An 11,214-nucleotide genomic window follows, 5' to 3' on the forward strand; every position below is an offset into this window, starting at 1 on the left:
CGAAAAATGGCAGATCTGCAAGTGAAGCGGAGCGGGGGGTCTGTGCACACCCCTACAAGGAAGTGAGCTAAGGATTGTTTCAAAGCCAGTAATGCAAACCATCCCTGTGAGGCGGGAGCAGCACAGAGAGATGCCTTTCCTTTTGCATCCCATAACTACTAGGAGGCTAGGAGGATAAGAGTAAAGCTTTTTGATCCTTGCTTCAGAGTTGATTGACTGCACTGTGATTACAGCCATTATTAAACAACAACAAAATAATAATGTTAATAATAGCAGTACTAATTAATATTAATAGCAATAATAATAATAACAACAACAACAACAATAAGGAGTTGAACCACAATGAAAGCCTGCCTGACTTCACTGAAGAGGAAAAGCCAGGAGAGCTTGGGCTATGGGGTGTATAAATATAAAATGGAATAAATAAATAAATAAACAAAGGAGGGGTGGAATTAAAAGCAGCAGTGTTGCTGAATAAACAACAAGAAGAATTTTTTTAAAAAGGCTATGTCTGTCTTTTACCAGTAAGAGGAAAGTGGACGTGCCCAGGGGGAGGGGGATATGCCAATTTGACTGGCCCTAAGTAAGTACCAGTCTTTAAGAAGCTACCTACCTGTCACTTCAACTAATGACAGGCATTAGCTTCTTGAAATTCTAGATTGTAAACTTTTGAGGGCTCTGATGACCCTCCAAAAGCAGGAGTGTGTGCACTGGGCACGTCCACATGCCCTAGGGGACCTCATCCCCTTGCACCACATCTATTCAGTTGTTCACCAAGGTTAGAGTGGGTAGCAGTGCTGTGTTTCCTATCTGTTATTTATTTGCTTAGTGTATGATTTCAGGTTGTGTTTGTGCATTTGGTGGGGCTACTGTTTAAGAAACACACTGGGAAAAGTCCGTTCAGAGACAAAGAAAGAGAAGTTTCCCAGTATCCCAAGTTTCGAAGTATCCCGTTTTGCCTACCCCCCCCCTCCAACTTTGGGATTGGAGGATGCTTCATCAGGTGATCATGACCGGGAGTTGAATCTGCCTCTCAGCACTTCAAAAAGGTACCTCTTCCGCTTTTTTTACCCTGTTATTATTTAAAAAATAGCAAGCAAACCGCACCATGCAGGGTGCTGAAAATAGGCTCAAAATGACCCCCACCAACGACTCTCTAAGCACACCAAGTTTCAAATAGATAGCTTGAAAAACAAAAAAGTTATCCACTAATCTTTTCCGCAATGCAATCCTATGGGCGAAATAATCCAAAATGGTGGGCGGATCGCTCCGCGAAAAGAGGAGCACTCCGCTTCTGGTCACCTCTCTTCACCATACTTCTCCAGCCCCTCGATTTGCTTCTCCTCCACCTCAGGCGGAGGAGGATCACCCCAATTCGCTGTTGCTTCTCCGATCCTAAGCTAAGTGGATCACACCCCTACTACCAACCATAACCTTGGGGAACAACTGAATAGATGTGGTGCAAGGGGATGATTCCATACTCCATGTGGATGTGCCCAGTGCACACTGCCCTGCCTTGTGGGGGTCATCAGAACCCTCCAAAGGTTAGCAATTGAGGAAGCCAATGACACGCACGAGTAAAAGAGTGATGTCGCTTTTCAAAGGCATGTACCTAGACAAGAGTAGTCAAATGACGGGAATCCCCTGTCCCTCTGGGCACGTCCACTTTTCCTTTACTGGTAATAAAGTCAGACAAAGCCTTTTAAAAAAATTCTTGTTGTTATGATTATTCCTGGATTATTCCTGGAAATATTTCTTCTTTGAATTACTTTTTGAAAGCAATTTTATATCAAATTTATTTATTTATTTATTTTATTGCACCTCTATATCGCCTAATTGAATGAGAATGGTCAAAAATATGTGGGAGAATTTTTGGCAAAGCACTAATCAGTAGTATTGGGATATGGACTCCAGGTGGAACCAGGTCCCCTCTCCAGAGGGGTATGTGACCTCTTTACACACCACAAAGGAAAGGGCTTTTTTTAGCTAGAAATTTGCCAGTTGCTTTTAATGGATCCAAGTTTGTCTCCTTCAGCATGCTGTTTTTTGGAGTATTTGGTTGACTTTTGTTCCAACCTCCTTGAGTACCAGTGGTACATACATAGTAGCTGAGGAGATCTTCTCTATCTTAGCTTCTAGTGCTGAGTTGTTGGGCTGTATCTTTCCCCCCAAATGTTATATTAATCTCTTCAATCCTGAGTTGAACAACAGGGAGCAGCTCATAAGGAGAAAATAATAACCATCACTCTTCCCAATCAATGCATTACTTCTGTGGTGTCTAAGGAACTGAGGCAATGGAACTACTACTAAGAGATAGTAGTATCTATCTACTATCCCAGATAAACCATCTTATTCATGTGTAGCCTCTTTGAAACTAGTTAGACACACTATCAAGCTGTTATACAAATGGGGGGAAAAAGCTCTAAAAGAATTCCATGTACCTCAATAAAAATCACCATTAGAATTTTATAAAAGCTGTTTATTTAAAAGCATCAGAAACACTCCTTCTTCATGTAGAAAACAACAGCATGGTGATTTGAAATACATAAAAAAAGTAATTTTAAAATACTTTTCATTTGTTCATTCTTTCCTGTTATAAGCTTGTCCCTGCCAGTTACATAATAGTACAAACATTATGTACCAAATAAAAACCATTTTATCACTTCTTATCTTCATATTCTTCTTAGATTCTGCAAGTGACAACGCATTTGGATTATAAATTGAAGTCATTTGTATAATTGCACAGCCATGCTGGACTTACTATGCAAAATTGCAGTGATCCTACTATACACTATCCAATAGTCTAAAGTAAGACCACTGTTAGTAGCTTAGCAAGGTCAGAAACCTTGGAATGTAATCTGGGTGGGCTTCTGGCAGATATACAGCTCTCCGTGGGAACTATATGACTAGGGCCATAGCTAGACTGGGTGAAATCCCAGGCCCATCCCCAGGATCATCCCTGTGCATCCACATGACACACAGGGGATCCCAGGATCAGGGAGGGATCATCCCTCCCTTGCTCCGGGATTTCACCCTCCCCTTTAGGCCCGGTTTTTCTTCAGCCTTGGGCTAAGCCTGAGGCAACAGAACAGGTGGTTCGGTGCCACGGTTTGTCACAGCTCCTTGTAGTTACTCGCGAGGAGCTGTGACCCGCGCATGAGGCACAGAGATCCTCAGGAGCACTTTGCCCATTCGGGTGGGGGAAGCGGGGATTTAAAAAAAAAAACCCACAAACTTTTGCGCATGAGTGTTTGTGTGCTGCTGTCTCTTTAAGAAAAGAAAAGAAAATGGTGGGCAATATGCCTGTCCGTCTGAGGGTGACGCGTGCCACGTGTAAACAGAGGGGAGATCTTGTGATAAAACCATCACGAGATCTTCACCCCTCCATCACGGACTATCAGGTAGGTCTAGCTAAGGCCTAGATCTATGACTAGAAGCACAAATGGGAAGGAAAGCAACATGCACTGGGCCTGTTCAGAAGACACCTTAAACCACAGCTTTAACCAAAGTGAACGAGGCTTTTTTGCTTTATTCACCATAGTTAAAACCATGGTTTAAGGTGTCTTCTGAACATGGCCTGGCTTTCTGGCTTAATCACCATGGCTTTAATCCACTCTTTTCTGGGTTTCATGGGCAAGTGTGGCCAAAATGAAGTTCTGGAATTGTTATCGCTTTCTATGCCTCATGGATAATTTGAAGACACTCCCTAGCTATAGCAGGGGAAATTTTGATCTTATCATAACATCAAGACCTTGATCTTATCATAACTACATGGAAACACCTGGCAGAGATGAGACAGCCTTGTGCAGAGAGTTTCAAATTCCCAAGTCTCAACATATTAAAAAAGGCAACAGTGGCAAGAAAAACTGGAAATTGGTCGATAGCTAATAACTTGGAAGACAGAAACAAACTTCAAAGTGGCCTTGATAGGTTGGAACACAGGGCTGAAAGATATGATGTCTAGCTGGACATCAGAAAAAACTTCCTGACTGTTAGAGCAGTACAATAATGGAACCAATTAGCTAGGGAGGTCGTGGGCTCTCCCACATTAAAGGCATTCAAGTTGTAGCTGGACAGCCATCTGTCAAGTATGCTTTAATGTAAATTCCTGTATTGAGCAGGGGGTTGGACTTGATGACCTTATAGGCCCCTTCCAACTCTACTATTCTATGATTTTATGGTGGAATGAGCTATGTGGTTATTTATTTATTTATTTATTACATTTTTATACCGCCCAATAGCTGAAGCTCTCCGGGCAGTTCACAAAAATTAAAACCACAATAAAACAACCAACAGGTTAAAAGCACAATTACAAAATACAGTATAAAAAACACAACCAGTATAAAAAGCCCAACCACATTATCCCATGGTAGGATAGCAGATTCACTCTTGGATTTTCTTTCCTCTTGTGTTCTATGACTAAAATAAATGTGCATTCCAAGACATTCAAAACTGCTGCATACATTGGGGAAAATATTTACAAAATGTTCATACAAATGAAAAAAAAATCATAGAATCATAGAATAGCAGAGTTGGAAGGGGCCAACAAGGCCATTGAGTCCAACCCCCTGCTCAATGCAGGAATCCACCCTAAGGCATCCCTGACAGATGCTTGTCCAGCTGCCTCTTGAATGCCTTTAGTGTGGGAGATCCCACAACTTCCCTAGGTAACTGATTCCATTGTCGTACTGCTCTAACAGTCAGGAAGTTTTTCCTTATGTCCAGCTGGAATCTGGCTTCTTTAACTTGACCCTGTTATTCCATGTCCTGCACTCTGGGAGGATCGAGAAGAGATCCTGGCTGTCCTCTGTGTGACAACCTTTTAAGTAGGGGTGTGCACGGACCCCCCGCTCCGCTTCACTTGCAGATCCGCCATTTTTCGGAGCGGGTCGCTCCGCCCCGCCCCCGCTCCGCCCACTTCCGCTCCGCTCCGCCCGGAGCTCCGGATCGGATCCGGAGCTCCGTTTTTGCCCCCCCATAGGCTTGCATTGAAAGCTAAAAAAGTAAACAACTTTTTTTCCGTTGAAGTTAGAAACCTCACGTTTGGCACCATGACACCTCATGGGCGTATACACACACACGCCAAGTTTCAAGGCAATCCCATCATCCCCTGATTTTTGGCGAATTTTTGAAAATCGGGCACCCCATTCACACCCCTTGGGATAGCTCCGTCAATTTGCATGTTACAAACCTCAAACTCGGCACCAGGGCAGCTTATCCATGTGTCCACATGCACGCCAAGTTGCAAGCAAATCCCATCATCCCCTGATTTTTGGCGCGGCTCTACCCTCTAACGCACCTCCCATAACCCTAATTCACACCCCTTTAGATAGCTCCGTCAATTTGCACGTTAGAAACCTCAAACTCAGCACCATGATAGCTTATCCACGTGTCCACATGCACGCCAAGTTTCAAGGCAATCCCATCATCCCCTGATTTTTGGGGAATTTATGAAAATCGGGCACCCCATTCACACCCCTTGGGATAGCTCCGTCAATTTGCATGTTAGAAACCTCAAACTCGGCACCAGGAGAGCTTATCCATGTGTCCACATGCACGCCAAGTTGCAAGCAAATCCCATCATCCCCTGATTTTTGGCATGGCTTAACTCACCCCAAATTGTCCCATTCTACAACTACGTCAATTTGCACGTTAGAAACCTCAAACTCAGCACCATGATAGCTTATCCACGTGTCCACATGCACGCCAAGTTTCAAGGCAATCCCATCATCCCCTGATTTTTGGGGAATTTATGAAAATCGGGCACCCCATTCACACCCCTTGGGATAGCTCCGTCAATTTGCATGTTAGAAACCTCAAACTCGGCACCAGGAGAGCTTATCCATGTGTCCACATGCACGCCAAGTTGCAAGCAAATCCCATCATCCCCTGATTTTTGGCATGGCTTAACTCACCCCAAATTGTCCCATTCTACAACTACGTCAATTTGCACGTTAGAAACCTCAAACTCAGCACCATGATAGCTTATCCACGTGTCCACATGCACGCCAAGTTTCAAGGCAATCCCATCATCCCCTGATTTTTGGGGAATTTATGAAAATCGGGCACCCCATTCACACCCCTTGGGATAGCTCCGTCAATTTGCATGTTAGAAACCTCAAACTCGGCACCAGGAGAGCTTATCCATGTGTCCACATGCACGCCAAGTTGCAAGCAAATCCCATCATCCCCTGATTTTTGGCGCGGCTTAAACTTTTTAACTCACCCCAAATCAAGTCCCATTCTACAACTACGTCAATTTGCACGTTAGAAACCTATCCTTTGGTCCCATGACAGCTTACCCATGTGTCCCCATGGACACCAAGTTTCAAGGCAATCCCATCATCCCCTGATGTTAGGGGAACTTTTGAAATTTGAACACTCCAGTATGTCAGGGATTTAAAGTTGCAATTGCAGACAGCTCAATGGGGCCAGTTCCAAGGCAATCCCAACATGCCACGAGATAACCCTAAATCTTCTGGCACATTTGAAAAAGGGATTATTGAATTTGATAAAGTCTAAGTGAGCGCAGGAAGGACTTCTCCCCTTAGTCAAAGCAAGACACATACACCATCGCTGCAAGGCGGGAAGGGGAGAATTATTATTATTATTATTATTTATTTATATAGCACCATCAATGGAAAGCAGGCAGGCAGCATGCATTGTAGTGCCGCAAGGATGGCTTGAGCACTAACGCATAGCAAACCAACCCATAAGTGGGCGCAAAGTGAGGCAAAGATGGCTGGTTGTTTCTTTCTAAGCCAGCAGTTACGCCTTGAGGGGCACAGAGGAGGACGATTGGGAGCAAACCAGGCACCAGGCGGGCAGAGAGGCAGGCAGAGTAGGCGAGGAGTCAGTCCTGGCAGATGCCCCACCACAGCAGCACCCCGGGGGAGGCGGGCAGGCAGGCAGGCAGGCTGCGGGCATTTCTGGGGGCACAAGGAAGTGATGGCTGGTTTCTAAGCCAGCATTGCAGTTAGTCACGCATTGCAAACGCAAACCATCCCAGCGAGTCGGTCACCGAGGAGGACAGGCTAGCAGAGGGGCAGGCAGAGTGACATGTCATAGATCTAGTATTGGGGAGGAGTCAGTCCCGGCAGATGCCCCAACACAGTAGCACCCTGGGTGGGCATTGGAAAACGCCATCTTGTGGGTCAATACTTCCCCCACCCCATGTCCTGCAGGGTTGCCTGCCTAACCCTTGTGGGGATGGGAGATGGAGAGCTTAGAGTGGCAGTGCCAGCAGCAGCCTTCGGCTTTCCCCTGGAACCAGTCGCCTTGCCCGCCTCTTTCCCCAGCAAGATCGCCTGGTGCTGCCTATGAAGATGCATCTTCATGCTGCTGGTTCCATAATGCCCTGTCGATGAACCCCTGCTTAGGCTGAGTTTGCAGTGGCGACAGACAGCAAAGCGGGGATCCGCTCCCAACTCAAAGTGGTCCCACACGATGCTTGTCTTTCGTTTCTGTGGTGACACCACCAATTGCCCGCCTGAGCTCTCTGGTGTTGCCACAGAAACAGGGGTGTGGGATGAGACTGGGGAGAGAGCCTCGGCCTGCTGCTGCTCCTCCTCAGCCCCCACATCCTGGAGGCCCACCGCCTCCTCCTCCTCCCCCCCCTCCACTGTGCTGAGGACCTCGTCTAGGTCCATCAGCGGGCTCGTGGGCTGAAAGGAGAATGAAGGAGTTGGGGATACTCCTCCTCCTCTAATGGCACTGCTGCCACGTGCCTCTTGCAAACGGGCACTTTTCCCATTCCCACCCTCAAAAAGAGAACGCCGGGCACAAGTTGCAGAAGAGAGTGGCTCTGCCTGCTGCTTGTCCTGCTTCTGTTTTGGAGCAGTCAGCCAAGGAGTTGCCCGTTTGAGTTTCACAGGAGGAGAGGAAGCCCTGCTGGCAGACTGAGCCTTGCTGCTTTCAGCACGCCTGCTTTCTCTTTTCATGATGACTAACAAAATATTAATACTACTAATACTATGTATAAGGTACTACTAAGAATATGTATAAGAAGAATATAATATGTTTAAATGTAGGGAAATGGGACAAGAACAATAAAATATACTACTACTAATATGTATGAGAATATACTACTAAGAATATCTACAAGAATATAATAATATGTTTTAGAATATTACTAATAAATGTAGGGAAATGGGACAAGAAATGGGACAACCACTACTATAAGAAGAACAAAATATGAATACTACTACTAATATGTATGAGAATGTATACTAATAGACTACTAAGACTATGTCAAAGAATATAATAATAATATGTTTAAGAATAGGGAAATGGTGTGCGTATGCTTTCCCCAAAATGCTCAATCTGTGGCTGCCTGTTGAACTTGACAAAAGCAGCCCACTCCGTCGAAGTTACACAGAGAAGAAAAAGAGAATCCAATTTTTTTGGTATATTTGGTATATAGAAGATAGAAGGAAACACAATCAGGATTTAAGAGAGGGGAGGGGGAAAAAGAACCAACCACTACTATAAGAAGAACAAAATATGAATACTAATATAATATGTATGAGAATATATACTAATGGACTATGTGAAAGAATATAATAAAATATGTTTAAGAATATAAATGTAGGGAAATGGGACAAAAAGTGTGTGTATGCTTTCAAAAGAAAGCTTTCACAAAAGCAGAACAGTCAGGCTTTAATACAGGGAAGGGGGGGGGCAACCAACCCAACCACACACTCCAAAATTCAAAAATAAAGTTTATATTAAATCAAAGTAAGGGGAAAACACAGGGCAAACTAAGCTACAAGTCAGAAAGAAGCAAACAAACACACACACGCGCCAAACTAAACCTATATTAAATTAATCTATCTCCAAAGCAGGAGCACTAGCTAAGTAAGTGTTCCCTCCACGAACGCCAACCCACAAAGAGACACAAAACAGAAAGTTCTCAGGGTGGGTCTGCCTTAGTCCCCCCTCCAACGCTGGGATTGGAGGAGGATGCTTTCTGAGGAGATGAATTCTCATCAGGATTGGGAGTTGAATGTGCCTGTCATCGCTTCCAAAATAATAATAATAATAATAAAAAAAAACCCAAACCCCGATTTTTAAAAAAATATTGCACGTGAACCACAGCACGCAGAAAGTTGAGAGTGGTCTCAAAATGACCCCCATCCACGACTCTCTGTGCACAAGAATTTTCAGAACGATAGCTTAAACCCCCCCCCCCCAGTTATCCCCGATTCTTTCCCTCAATGCAATCCTATGGGCGAAAAGCCGAAACGGAGCCCCGCGGTTGACCCTATTTTTAAAAAACTTCTAGCCCGCGACCCGTACGATGCAGAAAGTTGAGAGTGGTCTCAAAATGACCCCCATCCACGACTCTCTGTGCACAAGAATTTTCAGAACGATAGCTTAAACCCCCCCCCAGTTATCCCCGATTCTTTCCCTCAATGCAATCCTATGGGCGAAAAGCCGAAACGCAGTTTGAGCCCCGCGGTTGACCCGATTTTTAAAAAAATATTGCACGTGAACCACAGCACGCAGAGAGGTGAGAGTGGTCTCAAAATGACCCCCATCCACGACTCTCTGTGCACAAGAATTTCCAGAACGATAGCTTCAAAAACAACGTAGTTATGCGCGATTATTTGCCGCAATGCAATCCTATGGCGAAATGTTTTCAAGATGGCGACCGGAGCGCTCCGACTGAACTCGGAGCTCCGAAAAATGGTCGCTTCTCTTCGCCTTGCTTCTAGGGGGTCCGCGGTCCGCTCCTACTCCGCCTCTGGGTAAGGCGGAGCAGGCCAATCCGCTACTGCTTCTACGCTCCTAATCGGAGCGGAGCACATCCCTACTTTTAAGTATTTGAAGAGTGCCATCATGTCTCCCCTCAATCTTCTCTTCTCCAGGCTAAACATGCTCAGTTGTTTCAGTCTGTCTTCATAGGGCTTTGTTTCCAGACCCCTGATCATGGTTGCCCTCCTTTGAACACGCTCCAGCTTGTCTGCGTCCTTCTTGAATTGTGGAGCACAGAACTGGACACAATACTCTAGATGAGGCCTAACCAGGGCCGAATAGAGAGGAACCAGTACCTCACGTGATTTGGAAGCTATACTTCTATTAATGCAGCACAAAATTGCATTGGCCTTTCTTGCAGCCATATCGCACTGTTGGCTCATATTCAGCTTGCAATCTACAACAATTCCAAGATTCTTCTCGTTTGTAGTATTGCTGAGCCAAGTATCCCCCATCTTGTAACTGTGCCTTTGGTTTCTATTTCCTAAATGTAGAACTTGGCATTTATCCCTATTAAATTTCATCCTGTTGTTTTCAGCCCAGCACTATCAAGACTATCAAGATCACTTTGAAGTTTGTTTCTGTCTTCCAGGGTATTAGCTATCCCACCCAATTTTGTGTTATCTGCAAATTTGAAAAGCGTTCCCTGCACCTCATTAATAACAATGTTGAAGAGCACTGGGCCCAGGACTGAGCCCTGTGGTACCCCACTCGTTGCCTCTCCCAAGTTTGAGAAGGTTCCATTGATAAGTACTCTTTGAAAATTGACAGAGTTCTAGCATGGGACTTGAATTGGGTTGAGTTAAAAGGTTAAACCCCTCCAAAAATCAGGGGTGATGGGATTTGCTTGAAACGTGCCATGAATGTGGATCTAGATGGCATCTGTGAGGGTGCCCACTTCAAATTTTGTATCTGTCAAAATGTCAGAGTAAATCCCATGTCTGAAAATGGGGTGTCCAATTTTCAAAAATCCCCCCAAAATCAGGGGAGCCTTGGATTTGCTTGAGGCTTGGCATTCATGTGTAAACATGCATTAGGTGTCACGGTGCCTAAAAGGGGTGTGAATTGGGGTTAGGGGTGATGCTTTAGAGGTTAAACCCCTGCCAAAAGTCAGGGGATGATGGGATTTACTTGAAACATGCCATGAACGTGGATCTAGATGGCAACTGTGAGGGTGCCTGCTTTGAAGTTTTTATCTGTCAAAATGTAGGAGTAAATCCCATGTCTGCAAATGGGGTGAAAGATATTCAACAATTCCCCGAAAACCAGGGGATGCTTGGATTTGCTTGAGGCTTGGCATGCATGTGTATACATGGATAAGCTATCATGGTGCCTAGTTTGAGGTTTCTAACATTAACAGAAAAAAAGTTGTAGGCTTTTTTGGATTTCAATGCAAGGCTATGGAGGGGGACAGCGGAGCTCCGATCCGGATCCGGAGCTTCGCAGCAAAGCGGAGCG

This window comes from Elgaria multicarinata, chromosome 11, assembly GCF_023053635.1.
Source record: "Elgaria multicarinata webbii isolate HBS135686 ecotype San Diego chromosome 11, rElgMul1.1.pri, whole genome shotgun sequence".
NCBI lineage: Eukaryota > Metazoa > Chordata > Lepidosauria > Squamata > Anguidae > Elgaria > Elgaria multicarinata.